Source organism: Macaca mulatta, chromosome 12 (genome assembly GCF_049350105.2).
Source record: "Macaca mulatta isolate MMU2019108-1 chromosome 12, T2T-MMU8v2.0, whole genome shotgun sequence".
Classification (NCBI taxonomy): Eukaryota; Metazoa; Chordata; class Mammalia; order Primates; family Cercopithecidae; genus Macaca; species Macaca mulatta.
This window is the reverse complement of record NC_133417.1, coordinates 96,690,221-96,712,969: the sequence shown is the minus strand read 5'-3', so window position 1 is coordinate 96,712,969 and position 22,749 is coordinate 96,690,221. Positions and strand designations below refer to the sequence as shown.

The 22,749-nt window shown below is 38.4% G+C and overlaps 1 long non-coding RNA gene and 1 other non-coding gene across 2 annotated transcripts in view; both read left to right on the top strand.

Annotated features, from left to right (window-relative positions):
• Positions 1-21,909, top strand: part of LOC106992676 (uncharacterized) — a 40,115-nt gene extending 18,206 nt beyond the window's left edge. Inside the window, exon 4 of the long non-coding RNA XR_003721361.2 lies at positions 21,149-21,909. This is a non-coding gene — a long non-coding RNA (uncharacterized LOC106992676). The remainder of the gene's footprint in view (positions 1-21,148) is intronic.
• On the top strand, positions 3,331-3,437 carry LOC114671680 (U6 spliceosomal RNA). Its single transcript, XR_003721697.2, has one exon. It is a non-coding gene; the product is annotated as a U6 spliceosomal RNA (small nuclear RNA).
• Positions 21,910-22,749: the final 840 nt, after the last annotated feature.

Here is a 22,749-nt window from a genome sequence, read left to right as displayed (position 1 = left end):
GATAACTGAGTATACCTTGCTGAGTGAATGTCCAGGGCTGAGGGAGAAAAAAAAAGACTGTGTGGTGTCCCACTATAGTCCCTGAATATAGGCTCTAACCAGAAGCACACAACTGGGCTGTGATTACTAGGGCCTCACCCTTATTTCCAGAGAATTACCCAGCAACATTACTGGAAATGAGCTGTCTTGTCCAGTCAGCTCCCTTTCTCTCAGCAGAAAGGTTAGAGCCCCATGAATTTCACAATGTTGCAGCTTCTTGGGAAATGCATTATGAATTTCCAAATCTCTTGTTCAGCCTTGATAAAATTCCCAAATGATTGCAAAAGTGAAAATAAAACCCAAGGCCATTTTGAACCTTGGTATTTACAAATAAGACAGGGAATAAAAATTACATGCAAGTAAACTGGACATCATAATTATATCGACTTTTTGGCACTTAGTAGAATCCATAGTTTCTGTGTGGAAGGAATAAATATTGATAGTAATACAAGTTTAATCTTGTCCTCTATTGCAGTAATTTATGGGATGTTAGGACTGATATGAATTTAAATAACATCTACTCCATACCTTCATATCACAAATTTGAGACCAGAGAGACTGTCAACACACTTATGGGCACTTAGCTTACATGGTAGAAAGAACACTCAGCTTACAATGAGAAAACTTGAACTTGAGTCCAAACCCCGACACTTTCTGGTTGTGACTTTCAGACAAGCCAGCAGGCCTCAATTTCTATACTGGCAAATTGGAGTAATTTATGCACCAGGAAGGCTTACTGTGAATGTTGCTTTGTTGAGGGAGGAACAGTGAAGTACCACCAAAAACTCGGAAATACATTGACTCTTAAAACTAGTAAAATTCACATAATAGATGAGAAAGCCACCTTCAGAAATTAATAATAAAATTGTCAATTTAGGATGGAAGAGTTGTTTTTAAAACAAGCCTTTTTCCTGATAAAATATTACTAAATTTTCATCTTTTAAAAATCTAGACAATAAAAAACAAAGTGAGGATTGGCTTACTTATAACGTAGTGAGTAGATCTCCAAATGTATTCTGGAGGAATTGACCATCTACATACAGATAGGAACATATCATATCTGCTTTTGACACTCAGCAAGATATTGGTATAATCTTTCAACATATTTGAGAGCACACAGAATTCTAAGGAAAGTGAATTGGGTGAAACATTTGGGAAGCTGATTTGATCTGAAATGTGATGTTAATTTGATAACCTGAGGAACGACAGTGAATAAAATAAGGCAGATTGGCAAGAAGTAAAACAAAAAGGAAGCCCCCAAAGGCCCAAATGTAGACCAGGAATGGTCCAAGGCTTTACAGGCTTTATTTATTTTTTATTTATTTTTATTTATTTTTATTTTTTGAGGCGGAGTCTTGCTCTGTCCCCAGGCTGGAGTGCAGTGGTACGATCTCGGCTCACTGCAACCTCCACTTCCCAGGTTTATGTGATTCTCCTGCCTCAGCCTCCTGAGTAGCTGGGATTACAGGCACCCGCCACCACGCCCAGCTAATTTTTTGTATTTTTAGTAGAGATGGGGTTTCACTATGTTGGCCAGGCTGTTCCACCAGCTCCAGCCTCCCAAAGTGCTGGGATTACAGGTGTGAGCCAGCACACCCAGCCAGGGGGATCTATTTTTGTCTTACTTTTCGGAAGTATTGTCTTAGTTATCTTGTTGCTTTTCATTTAGTTTTCTATGTAGTTATTACTAATTCAAACTCTACCTCAATTGTAGAAATCTCCTTTTAATATATTCAAATGCATTAGGACTCTAACAACTTCATCTTCTCAAGGAAATCTGACTTGCTTCCATCTGGATAAGATGCTCTTCAGCATTAAAAATCAAATATTTCTACAAGATTTGCTTGGAAAACAACCATCCCTAGCTCCCATCTTCCATTTTTCATGCCCTAGAGGCAACTACTTGCTCCCCGACACTGCCCAGCTGATGGAGGCTGCCTTCCTCATACTCCTGGGGACTCTCCTGGTCATTCCTAGTCTTGGATCTTGTTTCCTGATTCCTATGTCTTACTCTTTCTCAGCTTGTTTCCTAGTAAAGAACATAACTAAGTAGCTTCTTGAAAAAGAATGCAAAGAAAGTAAATGTTTTGAGGCTTTGTGCTATGATTTGACTGTGTCCCTCAAATTCACGTGTTGGGAACCTAATCTTCAAATTTATATGCTGATGGCATTTGGAGGTGGGGCCTTTGGGCAGTAATTAGGGTTAGATCAGGCCATCAGGATGGAGCCCCCATGATGGGAGTGGTGGCTTTATAAAAAGAGGAAGAGAGACCTGAGCTGACATTCTTTTGCCCTATCGCTGTGTGATGTTCTTGTCATGCTGTGATGCAGCAAGAAGGCCCTCACCAGATACCAGTGCTGTGCTTTTGTATTTCCTAGCCTCCAGAATCATGAGCTAAATAAACCTTTATTTTTTATAAATTACTCAGTCTATAGTATTTACTCATAAGAATAGAAAATGGACTAAGACACCTTATAAATTTGAAAATATCTTCAGTCTACACAATACTCTTTCAAGGCATAGAAGTCTCTTTTCCTGTGAATTTTGAAAGCACTGCTCTTTTAGATTTAGGTGTTGCTATTGAGAAGACAGATGACACTCTGGCTCTTCATTTTTAATATTAAACCTGTTTTATTCTAGAAGTTTGTAGTCTCATCTTTTTGTCCCTCTTGTGCTGAATGTTTAAATTCTTCAATACAAATTTACAGAGTGACTACTATGTGCCAGGCACTATTCTAGGTATTGAGGATATATCAATGACAGTTTTATAATGATACTCTCAGGTGAACATGAATTTCTCTCCATCATTCTGGTAGTTGGTGGGCCCTTCAACCTGAAAACCGAGATTGTAAGATTTCAATGTTACACATTTTTGATAATTTCCTACCCTCTGTTCTCTTCTTTTAGTAATACTATTATTACATGTTGGATCACCAGGACTGATCCTCTAATTTTCATATATCCTTTCTCCTCAATTATCCTTATTAGTCTTTCTGTTCTACTTCCTAGGAGATTTCTTTATCTTTTATCTCTTACATTAAATTTCTTATTTTTAATGTCATCTTTTTAACATCTAGGTTTCTTTTGAGCTTACTGAATATTCCTTTTATAGATAATCCTGCTATTTTATATATTTTCTTATTTTATTGTTCTGTTAGCAGAGCTTGTTTCCTTCAAGTTGTTTTCTTCTGTTTGTTTGGTTTGGTTTGGTCTCTATCTTTCATTAATAGGCTTTCCTCAAATATCTAGTGATTCCTAGCTCTCTAGTTTTATTTTAAGAATGAAGCATTGTGCTTGCTTCGGCAGCACATATACTAAAATTGGAACGATACAGAGAAGATTAGCATGGCCCCTGCACAAGGATGACATGCAAATTCGTGAAGCGTTCCATATTTAAAAAAAAAAAAAAAAAAAAAAAAGAATGAAGCATTGAAAAGAGGATGTTTTGTATGCATGAGGAGACTCTCCATTGGTTTTGCTACAGGATGATGTGACATAGGCCAACATACTGGGCCAATGTCAATATCTTTTCTTTCAGGCTGATAAGATTGCCCAGACAATATTTCCAGCCTTCTGCTAAGAAAACATAAGCCTGGCTAACAGTGTTCTGGGAGCTAAGTGAAGGAAGAAGATTGAGGAAGTCTCAGTACACAATTTATATACTTAATCCCCAGCCTGCAATATTGTACCCTACATCCTTTCCTGGTAACCCCAGTCCAGAGTCCTTGTATTTGTTCTTGGCACCAAAATGAGAGGCAGTCTCCCACCTGATAAGAATAGGAATGGGTCTTTATAGCAGCATGATTTATAATGCTTTGGATATATACCCAGAAATGGGATGGCTGGGTCAAATGGTATTTCTACTTCTAGATCCTTGAGGAGTCGCCACACTGTCTTCCACAATGGTTGAACTAGTTTATAGTCCCACCAACAGTGTAAAAGTGTTCCTATTTCTCCACATCCTCTCCAGCACCTATTGTTTGCTGACTTTTTAATGATCGCCATTCTAACTTGTGTGAGATGGTATCTCATTGTGGTTTTGATTTGCATTTCTCTGATGGCTAGTGATGATGAGCATTTTTTCATGTGTTTGTTGGCTGCATAAATGTCTTCTTTTGGGAAGTATCTGTTCATATCCTTCACCCACTTTTTGATGGGGTTGTTTGTTTTTTTCTTGTAAATTTGTTTGAGTTCTTTGTAGGTTCTGGATATTAGCCATTTGTCAGATGAGCAGATTGCAAAAATTTTCTCCCATTCTGTAGGTTGCCTGTTCACTCTGATGGTAGTTTCTTTTGCTGTGCAGAAGCTCTTTAGTTTAATTAGATCCCATTTGTCAATTTTGGCTTTTATTGCCATTGCTTTTGGTGTTTTAGACATGAAGTCCTTGCCCATGCCTATGTCCTGAATGGTATTGCCTAGGTTTTCTTCTAGGGTTTTTATGGTTTTAGGTCTAACATTTAAGTTTCTAATCCATCTTGTATTAATTTTTGTATAAGGCGTAAGGACACATGCACACATATGTTTATAGTGGCACTATTCACAATAGCAAAGACTTGGAACCAACCCAATTGTCCATCAGTGACAGACTGGATTAAGAAAATGTGGCACATACACGCCATGGAATACTATGCAGCCATAAAAAAGGATGAGTTCATGTCCTTTGTAGGGACATGGATGCAGCTGGAAAGCATCATTCTCAGCAAACTATTGCAAGAACAGAAAATCAAATACTGCATGTTCTTACTCATAGGTGGGAATTAAACAATGAGAACACTTGGACACAGGAAGGGGAACATCACACACCTGGGCCTGTCGTGGGGTGGAGGGAGGGGGAGGGATAGCATTAGGAGATATACCTAATGTAAATGACAAGTTAATGGGTGCAGCACACCAACATGGCACGTGTATACATATGTAACAAACCTGCACATTGTGCACATGTACCCTAGAACTTAAAGTATAATAAAAAATAAATTAATTAATTTTTAAAAAAAGAATAGGAATAGGGAATTCGGTATCCATTAGCTACTTACAAAGAGGTCTCACCAAATCCCATGTTTAAGCACCACCCTCATTCATAGTTCCTAAGATATCTGTGCTTCTTTTTTTTTTTAAAAAAAAAAAAAAAAGGCCTCTCTATGTTGCCCAGGCTGAAGTGCAGTGGCTCTACATAGGTGTGATCAAAAAGCACTGCAGCCTTGAACTCCTAGACTCAAGTGATCCTTCCACCTCAGCTGCCTGAGAAGTTGGGACTACAAGCATGCAACACCACACCCAGCTATGTGCTCCAATTCTGGGGGGCTCTGTAATGTAAATTGGGTTGGTTATCATCAAGCTAAAGATTCAGCTTTCTTGGTTGTCTTAATTCAGTTGCTACTTGTCTATCTGCTTCCCAGTTTCTAAAGTTTTATTGCTGTTGTCTCCTATCTCATTCCCTTTGTCCTTGTGCATTTATGTTTTGTTAACAATTATTTCATTGTTCTCTCAACTGGGTTCAGAAGGAAAGAGATTTGAATGTATGTGTTCAGTCTAACATCTTCAACTGGACCGTCCCAGATCCTGTGCTATTATTACTCTCTATGTTATAAGGAAGTTGGCAATGTTTGTCCTAACTGTTCTAGAAAGACAGGTAGTAAAACTAACAAACACAAATGCAGTCACTAAAGAAATATATTGACCACAGTTTGGATGAAACATCCATCAAGACCTCCATCATTTTTTTGTTTTGTTTTCATTCTATGCTTAACAGAAATCTTCTAATTATATGAAACTCAAAACGTCCAAAGTAAAATTGTTAATCTTGCATTCAAACTCTGGATGCTACCGTGTTCTCTTATTACCATGTAGTAAGATGGTCACTATCCTTCTAATTACTCATGTCAGAAATGTAGGAGTCATTCTAACATCTTCTTCTTCAGCCTCTTTATCTACCCATCACTAAGTTCTGTCATGAATATTTATGACATGTTTACTTCTTTTCATCTCTACTATGAAGGTCCTAGTTCAAGTTACTAGCACGTCTCTCCTAGACTTTTACAATTGCCTCTTAACTGATCTCTTTCAGCAACTCACTGGCCAATTCCCCAAACTGCAGTCATAGACACCTTTGCAAAATACAAGCCAGATCATATTCTACACAACCTGCCTAAAATCTCAGAGTTTCCTATGGATAAGAGTGACAGTCATTAGCAAGGCCTGTAAAAGCCTGCAGGGATTGGCCTTGTTCCTTCTCTGGTTTTATCTAGTGGTACTCCTCCCCTGGTGTCAGCTCCCTAGTCAGGCTGCCTTTCTTTCTGATCCTCTTTTTGTCTGAAGCTCTTTCCCCCTAAAAACCCCTTCAGGCAGAACAGCTCTCTTCTACAGCTGCTCCCCATGCCTAACTGCCCTGTCCATTGGCCCTGGTTATTGCTTACTCAATCCTTAGGTTTCTGTTCAGTGTCACTTCTTCAGGGAAGCCTAGTGAGGTCATTCTTCTTTTGAATTTATACATATAGAAACATGCTTCATTTCTTTATAGCATTGTCTCACTTATTAATTAGGCCCTCTTTTTATGTCTATTTGATTAATATCTGCCTCTCCCACCACACTATAAGTAATATGAAAGCAAGGAATACGTGTATTATTTCTCACTACTGTATTCTCAGGACTTGAGTAATTGCTGATTTTCCCTTTTAGAGTTGGTTTAAGAAAAAAAATATCTTGGATGGAGTCTTCTTTAAATTCAGAAAAATTTGAATATACTATCATGCAGCCTTTCTTTTAATGATTCAAGGTCATTGTTATTTTTTAAATACTGTAATACAGCCAATTTCTTAGTCTTTTGAGTGTATAGGGATATCCACTACTATGTTAAATAACCTCAGACCAATTGTCCAGGAATAAAATGAGATAACTCTAAAGTTTTCAAAGGAGAATTTTAGTTCTTTAATGCTCAGCAGAAGACAACTGACTGGTTCAATTACTACCTTCAAATATAGGAAATATTTAATAACAAAATATATATATATATAGTAAAATATATATCTATAATATATAGCAAAATATTTTGGCATACAAAGTAAGATTGGAGAATAAAGAACATTCAAAAAAACCAATAATTATTATTGTTATTGTTACCATTATGGAGTACTTATCACCTTTCAGTAGTAAGCAAGAGCTTTAAATGCATTACCCCATTTAATCCTCATTGCAACCCCCTGAGGTAGCTAACTGGTAGTATAATATTTCCATTTTACTAATGAGGAAATTCAGGCAGGTTAAGAAAGTGGTTAAGAAGCCATAGGCCCAAGCGATTGAGTTGGCATTCTTCCCCCAGGCAGTCTGGCTCCAGAACCTGCTGGCTTAATCCCTTTCATGAAAATGCAGATAAACAATTCTTTTCAAGAATTGCTTCACCAAAAGTAGATAGTTTCACCAAAAATATATATATATATATATACTTTTAAATTTGAGAGAACCTTCATCTGGACACAAGAAAAAACAATTTAGAAGAATTGAACATTGGAGTAAACTACTTTTAAAAATAAGTTATATGTCTGTTTTAATTAACTATGAAAAATAGAATGGACCAGGCATAGAGGCCAGAAGAGTCAGTCAATCATATCTTTAAAGATGAGGCAGGGACCCAGTGATCTTTTGACATCACCTCCAGGTCTCCAACCCTGAGACTGAGTTATCCTTTGTTTCTAACCTTTTCCCTGGGTGAAAGTTTGCCTAATGTAGTCAACTTTGTTTTATCCCAGGGTAGTTTATCCAGGACAAATCTGGCTTTATTGAGTTTGGTAGTCACTTTGCTTAATGACTTGCTGCGTTAACAACTTGGCATTCTCTTCACCGGCGATCAGCACCTACCCAGCTTAATTACTTGCTTTGTTGACATTATGCTGTCTTCAGGGAAACACTTTAAAATCCAAAAGTTAATGTCTTAGTCCTTGTGTGCTGCTATAACAGAATACCCGAGACTGGGTAATTTATAATAAGCAGAAATTAAATGACTCACAGTTCTGAAGATGGGAAATCTTAGTTCAAGGGGCCAGCATCTGGCCAGGACCTTTTATTATATCATCCCATGGTGAAGGGCAAAGGGAGAATAAGAAAGAGACAGAAGGAGGCCAAACTTGTCCTTTTATAAGAAACCCATTCCTCTGATAATAAACCCACTCCTGTGATAATGGCATTAATGCACTCATGAGGACAAAGCCCTCATGGCCTTATCACCTCTCATTAGGCCTCACCACCCAACACTGTTGTATTGGGGATCAAGTTTTCAACTCGTGAACTTTAGGGGCACATTCAAATCATAGCACTTAACCACCGCCAGTTGTTGTTGTTTTTTTTTGTTTTGTTTTGTTTTTGTTTTTTTTTTTTTGAGACAGAGTTTTGCTTTTGTTGCCCAGGCTGGAGTGCAATGGCATGATCTCAGCTCACTGCAACCTCCGCCTCCCAGGTTCAAGCAATTCTCCTGCCTCAGCCTCCTGAGTAGCTGGGATTACAGGCATGTGCCACCATGCCCAGCTAATTTTGTATTTTCAGTAGAGATGGGGTTTCTCCATGTTGGTCAGGCTGGTCTTGAACTCCTGACCTCAGGTGATCCACCCACCTTGGACTCCCAAAGTGCTAGGATTACAGACATGAGCCACCGCGTCTGGCCAACCACCTCCACTCTTAATACCATTCCATCCCTTCCTGACCCAAGTATAAGATCATAAATGATACTAAGGAGAAAGATATAGGAAAAAAAATTAAAGAAGTTAGCATGATTGTCATGAGCATTTTGATGAATTAAAAAAATATGAAAAAGATGAAAGAAGACACTATGGCTCAATAAATCAGAAAGGCAAGAGCCTATAAGAATAGTGTTAGTAAGACTAAACTATTGTTTAGAATTACCATGAGGCTTACTTAAAATACAATAAAGATGCTTTAAAGAAATGGATTATATTTTTAAACACAACAATAATCCAACTTTGGCCAAGCATGGTAGCTCACACCTGTAATCCCAGCACTTTGGGAAGCCGAGGCAGGTGGATCACTTGAGCGCAGGAGTTCAAAACCAGCCCAGGCAACACGGTGAAACCCCATCTCTACAAAAAGTCCAAAAATTGGTTGGGCATGGTGGCTTGTGCCTGTAGTCCTGGCTACTTGGGAAGCCGAAGCAGGAGGGTCACTTGAGCCTGGGAAGCAGAGGTAACAGTGAGCAGGGATCATGCCACTGCACTCCAGCCTGGGCAGCAGCAGGAGACCCTGTCTCAAAAAAAGAAAAAAGAATCCAACTTTATGGGCTAATGGTGTGTGTGTGTGTGTGTGTGTGTGTTTGTGTGTTGGTAATAGTGTGTGTAGAGGAAAGTATGCTAGAATTGGGGTCCCTCCATCTCTTCCCTGGACTTTCCAAGGAGCTACTGCTGACTCCCGCCCTGCTCCAGGGAGGCCTTTACACTCTAATCTCTATGCAGGGGCCATTGTCCTCACCATGTAGTGGGCTGCAGGCCTTAGATGACTCATACTTGCTTTTGGAGAATACTTGTTCAAAGGCCTTAAAACCTTAAAATCTGCGTGCTCAACCTCACCAAATGCCATTATGTCTCCCTGTCTTATCGTAAAAAAACTTCCCCTGTTCCTCCCTCTGCTGGATCATTAGAAGAAGATGGGGAATAGAGGAGGAATTGTATATCTATTTAGACTCTAGACAAGTTATCTGCAGGAATGCCTTTGGTTTAGATAACTATAAAAAACTCCTCCAGTAAGGAGTTTAATCTGTTTTGTGGAATTTGAGACCAAAATGTCAGAAACACTTCCATACATCAGACTATCCATGGGCTTCTGTAATGTTTTCATAAAAGAGAGCACTTGATATATACAACCAGTTAGCAATTTTGATAGGACAATGCCAGTGGCCCAAAATGACCAGTGATTCTCCCATATGTTAAGATGCATGTGAATATGATTGACATTATCATTCTCAAAATACACTAAACCCCCAGTTTTATAAGGCTTAATCGCCTTTGGAATTATTAGTTCAATGTCTGTTTTATCCCCAAGTTCACTGCAGGCTTTATCCATTCAACAAGATGAATAGTGTCCTGAGAACAACAGCATGCAATACCCTGCTCCTCCCACTTTACACCTGTAATCCTTCCTCAGACTATAATCTTGTTTGAGGTCAAGGGGGTTTTGACTCTCTTTTCACTATTGTGTTTCCAGTATTTCACAGAATCCTTGTCACAAAGTAAATGCTCAATAAATAGGTAGATAAATAAAATAATACATTAATGACTTAGGAAGGAGTGTTGTCTTATCTTTCTCAGGATCCTAAGAACATCATTTAAGCCTTTTGCTCCCAAATCTGTCTGTACTTCAGGATCACCTAGGGAGCTTTTTAAAAAACAGAACTTAGAGCCAGGCATAGTGGCTCACATCTGTAGTCCCAGCTACTTGGGAGGCTGAGGCAGGAGGATAGCTTGAGCAAAGGGAGTTTGAGGCTGTAGTGCACCATGGTTTCACCTGTAAATATCCAATGCACTCCAGCCCAGGCAACATAATCAGACCCGATCTCTAAAAATAGTTCAAAAACTAAAACAAAACCCAGGTTTAGTCCTCACCTTCAAACACTGCAAGTAGTAGTTTACAAAGCTCTTTCAAGTAGTGCGATGTGTTGTTAAATTTGAGAGGCAACAATTTAATCTATCTGGCCTCAGTTTTCTCATCTGGAAAACAGTTGATCTACCCTCTCACAGAATGTCATTAAAATCAAATGCAATAAAATGTAAAGTATTCTGGCAAAGAAGAGACCGTGTATGACTGTGCAAGGTAGGACAAGAATGGACAGCGACCAAATAAATAGCCTACCAGAGAGAAAAAACACACAATTTCACAACCCAAGTGCTTCTCTGTGGCACATACATAACTCAACAAATTCTAAGATTTGAATAGGATCTGAATGTTTTCTGAACAAATCAACTCCTCACCTCTTTGTCTATGAATCTCCCATGTGTATCTTCTGTTTAACTTGGAAACAAAGCACCTATTTTTTTTTAAAAAAAGTATGGGGAAGTTATTGGAAAGACTGGCTTGTTTTGGGAAAGACCATTCATTCATTCCTCATTTTATTTCTTTGTTGCTCAACATTCATAACTAGTCATTTCAACCTCATGCTTAATCTCCAAACTTGCATCAACATAAGTGCTGGAGACATGATCGTGCTCTGACTGGATTCCCTGGATCCCCTTTATTGTTTCTGTCTGCTTATCTCCGAATCTCCCAGCTTCCGCACACTCAACTCTTAACCTAATTCACCAGACCGTTTCTTCAGAGATCTACCCTCGGGCTACAGGACACCATTAGACAGGATGCACTGAGGGCCAGAAGTGGGGTGGGGTGGAGTTGATGTCCCACCCCTCACCCCAGGGCAGCAAGTAGTGAACCCCAGAATTATAGAGGAGTAGGAACACCCAGATTATTTGCCTTGATGCAGAATAAACCATACAGTGTCAATTACACTCCAGAACTCCTGTGGATTTAGACTGAGAATGAAACTTCACCTGCAATTGGACCCTTGCTTGGCTTCTTCCTCCTCCTATTCTACTTCCCCAACTCCCTTATTGGTTTCTCACTTAAGAACTTCCTTAACAGTTATTTGCCCACAAATCTTCATCTCAAGATCTTCCCCATAACTTCTTCATCCTGCTCAACCCCAGATATTATATATTTTTTAAAACTTCATTTACAGTTGTTTGATTACCGAGATGGAGTGTGTACCTATGTGTCCATAATAGTTAAGTCAGTTGATTTCTTCTTTAGTGATCACACATCCTTGGCTCATCTTGTTAATTCAGATTAGGTATTTTTGTGTGTAATTTACATACAGGAAAGTAAACCTATTTTAATTATATAGCTCAACACATTTTTACACATGTACACACCCATGTAACCAACACCCAGATCAAGATATAGAATATTTCCAGCACACTAAGGCTCCCCAGTCTTCTTCCCAGTTAGCAGTAACCACCCCCAAGTAATTACTATTCTAATTTCTATTGGTATAGATAAATTTAGCCTGTTTTATAGGCTTATAAATGAAAACATCTTGTACATACTCTTTTGTGTCAAGCTTCTCTCATTCAACATTGTTTGGGAAATTCATCCAGGTTGCAGTATAGTTCATTCTTTTTCATTTCTGTGTGGTTTTCCATTGTATAAGTACACCACAATTTATTTACCCATTTTACTGTTGACGGAAATGTGGGTTTTTTGCAATATAGAGCTTTTATAAAGAAGGCAGCTATGAACATTTTTTACAAGTCTTTAGGCAGATGTAAGTAGTCATTTCTGGATGTGTACTTAGAACTGATGTTGCTGGGTCATAGATTATAGATTGTTTGGTTTGATTGGTGGTACAGCAAACATAGTAACTGTCATATTTGTATAAATTTCTGCCCAATTGACTGCTTGTCTTTTTAATAATAGAAATCTTCTTTTTCCCCAAGTTTCATTGCAGTATAATTTTCACATATAAAATTCACCCTTTATAAATGTAAAGTTTACAGAAATACCATATGACCCAGCAATCCCATTACTGGGTATATACCCACAGGAGTATAAATCATTCTACTATAAAGACACATGCACACGTATGTTTATTGCAGCACTATTCACAATAGCAAAGACTTCAACCAACCCAAATGCCCATCAATGATAGACTGGATAAAGAAAATGTGGCACATATACACCATGGAATACTATGCAGCCACAAAAAAGGATGAGTTCATGTCCTTTGCAGGGACATGGATGAAGCTGGAAACCATCATTCCCAGCAAACTAACCCAGGCACAAAAAGCCAAACACTGCATGTTCTGACTCATAAGTGGGAGTTGGACAATGAGAACCCATGGACACAGGGAGGGGAACATCACACACCAGGGCCTGTCAAGTGTTGGGGGAGAAGGGGAGGGATAGCATTGGGAGAACTACCTAAGGTAAATGACTGGTTGATGGCACATGTATACCTATGTAACAAACCTGCACATTCTGCACATGTATCCCAGAACTTAAAGTATAAAGAAAAAAAAATTGACTAGGATTATAGTCATTTAACCGCCACCAAATCAAGATAAAGAACATTGCCATTACCCTGGCTGGGAGTGGTCACACCTGTAATCCCAGCGACTCACACCTGTAATCCCAGCCCTTTGGGAGGCTGAGGCAGGAGGACCATTTAAGGTCAGGAGTTCAAGACCAGCCTGGCCAACATGGTGAAACCTCATCTCTACTAAAAATACAAAAAAATTAGCCCGGCATGGTAGCACATGCCTATAGTCCCAGCTACTCAGGAAGCTGAGGAGAATCACTTGAACCCGGGAGGCGAAGGTTGCAGTGAGCCAAGATCATGCCACTGCACTCTAGCCTTGGCAACAGAGCGAGACTCCATCTCAAAAAAAAATTAAACAAAACAAAACAAAACTTTACCTGTTTATTCTTTAAGATTAACTCTAGAATTATTCCAGAAAGTGTCATAAAAATGACCATTGCCTTCTCTGAAAACACAGATATGTAATAAATCACAAGTCCTAGCTCTTGAGTTGGACAGGTCAGCCTAGGAATCTCAGTCGCTTACTTGCTGGATAACGTTAGACAAGCCGCTATCCTCTCTGATAATCAGTTTCCTCTCCTGTAACATGATTATAATAATGGCACCTGCATCATGGGGTTGTTATAAGAAATGGTGAACATAACTAATATAAACGAGGGCTTGCCATTTGCCCAGCACTGTACTAAACACTTTATAGTGACGTATTTAAATCTCACCACAATCCTGTGAAGTATGTATTTTCCCTGTCCTGGTTTTATAGATGCAGAAATTGGAGCACAGGGAAGTTAAGTAAATTGCCTGAGGCCTGAGTCGGGCTCACGAGCAGTGTGCCAGCTACTACAGGGCTTCTCTGCTTCACAGATAAGGAGGTGACACAGGGGAGCATGGAGCACAGAGCCCAGCATGAAGAATACAGAAAGGCTAACTTTTATTGTCATCGTTCATCTTCTTTATATTCTCAATAAAGCTGTATAATTGTCTTCATTTAGGTCATGCACATTTCTTGTTAAGGCTGGTCATAAATATTTCATGCCCTTTTGTACTATTGTGCATGGGGTGTCTCTTTTTCCTATTATGTTTTTTCATTGGTTTTTTTGGGGATGCAGCAAAAGCTATTGACTTGTTTACATTGAGTAGCTAAAAGAAAACGTTAGCGGCACATTAGTACCATTTAAAATTCCGCGCCAAACAGCAGTTTTAATTATGTATGTTCTTTTAATATCAAATGAAGTTAGTAGATAGATAATGAGAAAAAAATGGAGGTTAGAAATAACGTTTTAGATTTTTTCACCCTTGGTCAAAGAGGAATAAAGAGAGAAAAGAGTAGAAAAAATGAATACACTCATCTGAGAATAGTACCCAAAAAGCCATAGCATATTACACCTCCCCGCAGAAAAAATTTTTGCTCAATTTTCTTTTTTATGTGATATCTTAAAATAATATTTACAGTTTAAATCAACTAAATAAAAATTTTAAGGTCTTCTCACCACTGGAAGAATTGTGAGATAAGCAAATATTTCTTCCCGTTTAGATGTTCATGTTTTATTATTCTTGTTAATCTAACCAAGAGAAAATAACTTTTTCTTGTGAAAACATGATCTCTCTTAAATAGCCAAATTTTGTACTTATCAAGGGAAAAAGCTGACAATATATTCAAAGGTTTTGACCTTTGTATAGTAGATATATTTGAAAGTGAATATGTCAACACTCTTAAGAACATTTTAGTGCCAGCCAAGATATGACTGTGTCAAAGTAACATAATGACTGATCTGCTATCAGTCGTGACCTAATGGAAAAAGATGCTTCATTCAAAGTTTAAAAGTAGAATAACTTGAGGAGCGTTAATCAAAGTACTGTTTATAAAAGGTTCGGAAGTATAGAACTACAATGGACGGTGCAGCACAGTGGGACCAGTGTCAATGAAACTGTTGCTGTACCAGACCAAAAGGCAGGGGTGGAGGAGCAGTGGAAGGCCTTCAGACAAAGCCATGTTATGAAGATCCCAAAGGACAATCAGATCCAAATCCAACATGTGAAGCCTAATGTGCACTCAAAGGAGGCCCACTTACAGCACAAGAAAGGATGGTCTTTCCTTAGAGTCACTCCATCCATGGCTCTTGACATTTACTTTTATTAAACAGAAGAAAACTAGTTAATGTATTAATTAAGACTTTGGGTTTGCAAATGACAAACACCTAAGTAAAACTTGTTTAAAGAAAGAAAGAAAATGTATATGATCACTACTCGGAAATTCAGGAGTACAGCTGTCTTCATATGTTGCTGGATTCAGAAGCTCAAACAATTTTAAGTGGAGAATACTTATTCCCCGTTTTCTTTCTCAGGGTGAGCAAGCATGAACAGAACCCTCACACCTTCTCTCAGTGTGCTCATTTATTTCTACCTTCGGGAAAGTAGAAATCTAAGATCTAGCAGAAACTCACCTCACCAAACTGTGAGCCATGACTTGGGAGAGAGTTATCCAACTGGGGATTTGGGAAAGAAATGGGCATCTGGGCATGGTTCAGCTCTTCCAGTGCCCTTCATTCTCTCTGATTAGTTTGTCTGTCTTGTCATCTGCCTTCCTTGTGCTAAGCAGTCCACAGTGGAGGACAAGGTCCAAAGATTCCAGCCATGCCAGTGGCCTGTTGCATTAAGGAGAACTAAGTAGAAGCATGAACTAAGATAAACTAAGGAGCAGAGTGTTAGAGAATTCTTTTGGGCTGCAATCCAAAGCCATGAGCTCAATCAGCTTCTTAATCATAAAACTATTTCTTTTCCAATTACCTAGCCTGCATTTATCTCTAAATTTGTTCTGAATTTAGGTAAAATAAGGTATTGTATTTGGACCCCTAAAAATCCCATCAATAGTGTAATCAGAATACTTTTTTACTCTTTCCACCTGTCAAATGTTTTCCTCTCTAAGCTTCATTCCCAAGCAGATTCTCCTCATTTGGGGGTAAAGATGGCAAAAGGAAGTTGTTTACACTGATCTTGAAGCTCACAATTTCTATAAAAAGAGAGTGATGCATAGTAACTCTAGCGAATATCATGGGGAAAATTTTGTATTGGTTCAGCTTGGGTGACATGTCTATCCTTGGACAAGCGTGAAGTACACTGATTGGTCATGTATGGATGACTTGGGTACTCTAGTTTCTGGAGAATGAGTCAGCCTCACCTGAGACATAGGGGGTTAGAGTGAGGAAAGGGACCACACTTAATGTGCAGATTGAGCACACAGTAATTGGCTTAGTCTCAGTAGATTGCTAAGGGAGTTGAAATGCTTTAATTTTGTTTTCTTCATATCAGTGATTATCAACACACTGGAATCATGTGAGAACACACTACCCCAGACCAATTAAATCAGGAAAGCTCTTGGGGATCAGCAGTTTTACAGTCCTAAGGTGTTGCTGATGTACATGCAAGGTTGGCAAACATTATCTTAAGTAGCACCATATTAATTAGTCTGGGGCCAATTAAGGATAACATTGATCATCTTCCATCACTAGCTTTAACCTGTTATTCAAAGAAGGAAGTCTGATGGTAGAGGGAGACTCTGAGAAGATGGAAGTAACAGTAACATAGCTTTTGAATCTTTCTGTATTTTACATAAAAACATACAGAACAATGAAATAGTAAACCCAAATTCCCATGAACAACATATGCAACCAAACTGGCTATAAGATAGCCCCCCAAACCACTAAATAAAAGCAGGTAGGGGCAAACCACAGACAGTGTCCATCAGGTGAATGAAGAGGGAAGTAACTAGGTGTCTGAAAGATGTGAGACAAAGTGACCCACAAAAGAGCAGACCTGAGAACAGCAACTCCCTTGCAGGATGGGGCCCACCCAGAGGAGTAACTGCAGGAAGTGGAATCAAATTGAGCAGAGAGGGCCAATAAAAAAACAAGGAAAGAGGTCACACAAAAGTGGGGGAGGGAACAGAGCAATGAATTCACAAAATAGTCAACTTCAAAATATAGAATATAAAACACTAAACTTTTAAAACTGATTACCTCTGGCAATAAAATTTCTGAAATATTTCATTTTAAATGTATACACTTCTTGTGATTTAATACTTTTTTCCCAGCAAGCTTGTATTGCTGTAACACTGGGCATGTGTTTGTAACATCTAACATATGCATGTTATATATGTAACATACATATATTACAAAAGACATATATATACACACACACACACAAAATAGTAAGACATAGTATTCAAAAACATGGTTATGAGCTACCTTATATATGCAGAAGGCAGTGCAGGTTGGACCCATTTGGAGGTCATCAAAATCAAACCCTGTATATCTTGTGAACCCAAACCAGCTATTGAAGAAGAAAAAAGAAACTTTCAAGAAAGATTGTATGAAAAACAGAAACTGCTGGTGTCTTAACCCTCACAGAATTGTCCAGACATTGTGAAGGCAATGAATAGTAATTACGTGAGTGAATGAATGAATGAATGAATGAATGAATGAATATAGAATGTCAAAAAAGTTTAAGTCTGTTTTCAAAAAAATCAACCTGAAAAATCAAGTAAGCATCAGAAGAATTAAAAAAAAAACATTAATTTTTTTTTTTTAGAATTTAGAATGGGAGAACACTATAGTGTTGAAGTAACTCATTATAATAGAGTTGCCTGAATAAGTAACTCTAAAATTGGGTCATGATCTTTTCACTTCTGTTGACAAACATGTGAGACACTCGATGAACATACATAATTTCTCACCATCCTCTATGCATGACTCCAGTTTTCTCTCTTCCTGAAAACAACATATCAGAATGCAGATGAGAGAATCTTCAGTCTCTTCTATTTAAAAAAAAAATGAAAGAAAATCTGGAAAAAATTCAGTACAACTATTATCAGTAAATATGTAGTTGTGCCATAGGAATGAACTTATGTTTGCCTGGTGACCCAGCATGTCCTCATTCTGTGTCCTCAGAAAAATTACTCTGCATCTCTAAGCCTCATTTTTTTCCATAGAGTTAATAATTGTACCCACGCTATTGTGGCAATAAAATGAAATAATGAATGTGGAGTGTTTAGGAGAATGCCGACAAAATGTTGTCTAACAACAACAATAGTAATTTACCAGTAAGATAATCCTAGCATGTATGGCATTATCCTAGCATGAAGAAAACAAAAATGCCATTGAAAACCACTAAATTCAATAGCCTTAAGTTTCATTCTTAGTAAAATTATTTAATTCTCTTTATGTTTCCCTCATGTAGTACTCAGGTTAATAGATCACTTAATCATTTTTTAAAATTCTGAGTACCTACCATGTGTAAGATACATATGCATTTGTTGGTAATTAGAAACTGTATTGGGCTTTTCCTTTTATTTAGCTGTTATTTGCATATTAAAGTTTCAGGGTACTTCTCAAATGAAGGGTGATTTTAAAACCAAAGTAACACTCTGTTGGGTGGCGCCTGTCCAGATAGCTCATCTTCCACATATGAGCCTTGGAAGATTCTGGCCAGACCTCTGATGGGCTGGGCAGGAGGAGCTATCCTAACCCTTGGGGCAGAGCTGTGTGGGACCACAGATTCACCAGCTGATTGCGGAAAGCCCTTGTTTTTTGAGTTGTCCATGCCCCGTGGACTTGGTAAGCAAGTCACCCTGCGCTTTAGTCCATGGTGTCACCAGAGTACAGCAGCAGCTACCTGGTTCCTGGTGCATGGTTGCAAATAACTTGGCTTCAGTGATTTCTCATGGAGGTGACTAAATCAATTGGTAGGCTTAGTGTTTGTGTAGACAAAGACTTAGAACCTGTTTTGCGTGGTGCAATTTTAGTTTCTGTGATCTTTCCAGTCATTTTCATCTACAAGCTGTTGGCCCTGAGAATTATTTACATTTTAATTAGGAGTGCTCAACCCCCTCTATGAGTAGAGTCAAGCAGCTTATTTACTTCCTACTGGCAGGCTTCTGAGGAAACAGCTTAGGCAGGCTTGCTGAGCCGTTGAGCCAAAATAAAGTCACTTGCAGAAGAGCAACACCATGTCCTCACTTCTTAGCTTTGCTTCTCTGCTGGGGCTTCTCATGGGGACCAAAACTGAAATGAGCTGTTCTGTGCAGCAATCAAACTACTGCCTGGTTTTTTTTTTTCTTCCCTTTTCTCTGGATGAAGCAAACTTTTTAATAGGTTTCATTTGCATATATAATTAGCACTCATTTTTTTTAGCATAGCCAGGGAGTGAGTTTGTTCTCTGTGTGCCTTTTCAGATAAGCTTATCCTTTTAATCATGTAAGCTTTTCCTTGTTTACAAAGAAATATTTTTAAATACTATTCAGCTTCACCCCCTTCTGAAACAGAGTACTTTAAACAGAAAACAAACTTCCTTTGATGACAGACACATGACTGTCATTATGGGTTAGTCACTGAACTATGCTCTCATACCCACAAGAGCTACAGAGATGGGAGAACTTGTTTGCCCCAGCATTAAATAACTCCACAATGCTGCCTCTTGAGTTCTTGTTTCTGCCTTTGTTTCTCTCCCTTCTCTGTCCAGCTGCCTGTCTCTAACTTTCTCTATTTCTAACTTGCTATTTCTAATCTGCCAGGAGCTAGGAAATCAGATAAGCCTGCTTCCTCGAACTGAGAAATCAGATAAGCCTGTTTCCTAGAACTAAATGTCTGACATAATGTTCTGTGAGAGAAGTGCATGAACTTCCATGCATACTTGGCTATTGTTTAGGATGCTTTTGGTTGCAAATAATTGAAAACACTGGTTCATCATGGCTTAAACAACAAAGAAATTTATTGCTTCCCAGAACAAGAAGACTCCAAGTAGGATACAGTCCAGGAAGGGTACCACAGGCTACATTTTACTCCTGGGGGATTCGACCAGCTCTGTCTTCTCCCACTGTTGGCTTTGTCTTCCAGCTGGTGGCAATAGGGCTGCTGTGGTTCCAGGGCCACATCTAGATGCACCCATGTTCCCAAAAAGGAGAGAGAACATCAACTTCTGTGTCTCTTTTAGGAGAAGGAAACCTTTTCCAGAGGCTTGCCAGCTGACTTCTCCCAAAGGGACCAGAATTGCCCTTTCCTAAGTCCATCACTGACTAAGGAATAGAATTCTTAAAGTTGACCTTGGCTAACTAGTATCCATCCTGGAACAAATTGAAACTCTCTTGGGAAAAAGAAGAGGAAAAGTGGACATTGGGAAGAAACCAACGTATGTGCAAGAAATGAGAATTATTTGTCTACTTATGATTTTATAACTGTGTCTACAATGAGTTAAGACTTGGAACAGATCAACTTTTAGAAAAGTGAAGTATTATTTTAAAATCAAATGAAATGGTAACCAGAGACATTTAGTGAAAAACCAGCTTTGACATGAACCTATAAATGGAGACAAAGTTTGGTGTTGCTTTCATGTGAATATTACAGCACTTGAATGATTCAACCTAGAGTTCATAGTTGATTACAAGGAAATGTGCAAAGAAAGGGGCTGTTGAGAGGAAAGTGACACAGGTAACCGGGATTTCTTATGAAAGCCAGATACCCTTCAAATGTCTAAAGGCAAATATATTAAGTGACAGGAATGTCCCAAGAACAAATATTTTCTTCTTGGAGCATATTAGAAAGATCTTAAGAGCTAGACCACTCTCTAGGGATAAGCAGCCATGGATATATTAGGCAAATTTGTTTGAACTTTGCTTCTTTCTTACAGCTCTGGAAAAACTTCTCGATATATAGGGACCTCAAATTACCATCTCTTCAATTAACATAGGAATATAGATTAAATATTCTTCTGGATCCACTAATAAGCCCTCTCATTTTACAGAGTTTAACTTTGCAGGAAGATATCACTACTCCTTTGATGTGGTCCCTGACTCACCTCCCCAGCTCCAAGCTTGATTTCACATTCCATCTCTATGCTCCCCTAGCACTCAGTGCCTACTTCCAACAACAAACTTACCACACTGGATTGCAATCTTTGATTATTGTTTGTCTTGTCCCCTAAATTCCAAGGATCTTGACAAAGGAACTAGGTTCTATTTATTTTTGTATCCACAGGGTCCTGGTACTTAAGGAATACCTTTCAGAAGGATGGATGAATATGAAGAAACTAAGGAGCAAAGGAATCAAAGATTTCTTCCAGTCCACTCGGGAAGTTAGCTGCATAGTTAGAAATAGAACTCTAAACTCCTGGCCTGTTTTCCAAACCACAGATATGCTTGGTTTATGCAGGTAAGGTTTTAGTTTGGGGTGTTGTTGTTAAACAAATGCTCTAAAACTATGCTAGGGGCAGGCAAAGTTTGCAGGTATTAGAGACCAAATGACCCTGAAACCATAGCATCAGTATGTGCAATGTTTTAGGAATGTCAATGTGGCTCAAAAAGAATTTCTGTGAAAAATATGGACTCTCAACTCTCCTCTCCAAGGCATCTTTAGTTTCTAACCAGTTAGGAGACTGAGCCCCAAGCCTGTCTCTTACCCATTCCATCCCAATATACACGAAAGGCTACATGCTATGAATATGGTGATAACATCTGCCAGAAACCTCCATCATTCATTTTATCCTTGTGACTTCTCTGGTAACTCAGCATCTTAAAGGATGAAATTTTCTTTTTATTGCAAAGTTTCAGAGTCACTTCAGGCTTCTGTGAGATCATAGCATGCTTTTCTCATGGACTAGGACCAGGCAGACAGTCTCACTGAGTCACAGTCAGAGCAGGGACTCCCTCCATCCCCAGGCCAGCCTTATTATGTACAAATGTGCTACCTTGTCACCTAAAGTATAAATAAAGAAAGGTTTATTCTTGTTCCAGTTTCAATTTGACCAAGCTTCCACCAGAGCCATACACCTGTTACTGCATTTGTTTAGTTTGCTGTATAACTTTCTGCAGAATATAACCCTTGCTCATTCCTCATATTGTACGATGCACATATTCCAGAAAGTAGACTGGCCCCAGGATTGATGAAAGCCTTCTTTTTGCTTCACATCTCAGGACTTTTGTGAATTATCAGCACATTAAGTCCTGACTGGAAATGTCAAAATGTTTCAAATTTCATAAACTACAGCAGATAATTTGGCTGAAAACAATTTGGCTAAATGAAAAAGATAATTTGACCGAATAAAAAGTACTTATAGTTTACTTTAAACTTTATTGTAAAAACTTTTATTTTAAAAGTAACTTTGTCAACAGAACAGTTGATACAAATAATACTTATTGAAAATGGGTGAATACAATCACTGGTTTTTCAGTGTTGGTAATTTTAGTGTGTATGTATCACAAGGTAGTGAGGCAGTTCTCTGTGCGTCATCAGCATTTTTGTCTGATTGTCACAATTGGTTCCTTTTTTGCCAATTATTTATGTTATTTGCTTCTTACAATACTGAGAAGTTGGAAAAGAGAATTGTTCAACAACAATATATATTTGAAACAACCTAAATAACCAATAAAATTGGACTTGCTAAAACAACCTAAAGAGCAAGTAATAGGGAAATCTATTAAAACTGGGAATTATATATTTTGTTCCATGCTTTATTTTATTATTTCAGTGCTTTGTTAATTTTCCCCTGGTATAAAAGCAATGTTACTCAACTAAAAAAATAGAAAATACAGATATGCAAAAAAAAAAAAAAAGGACATTATAAATCACCTACCTGGTTG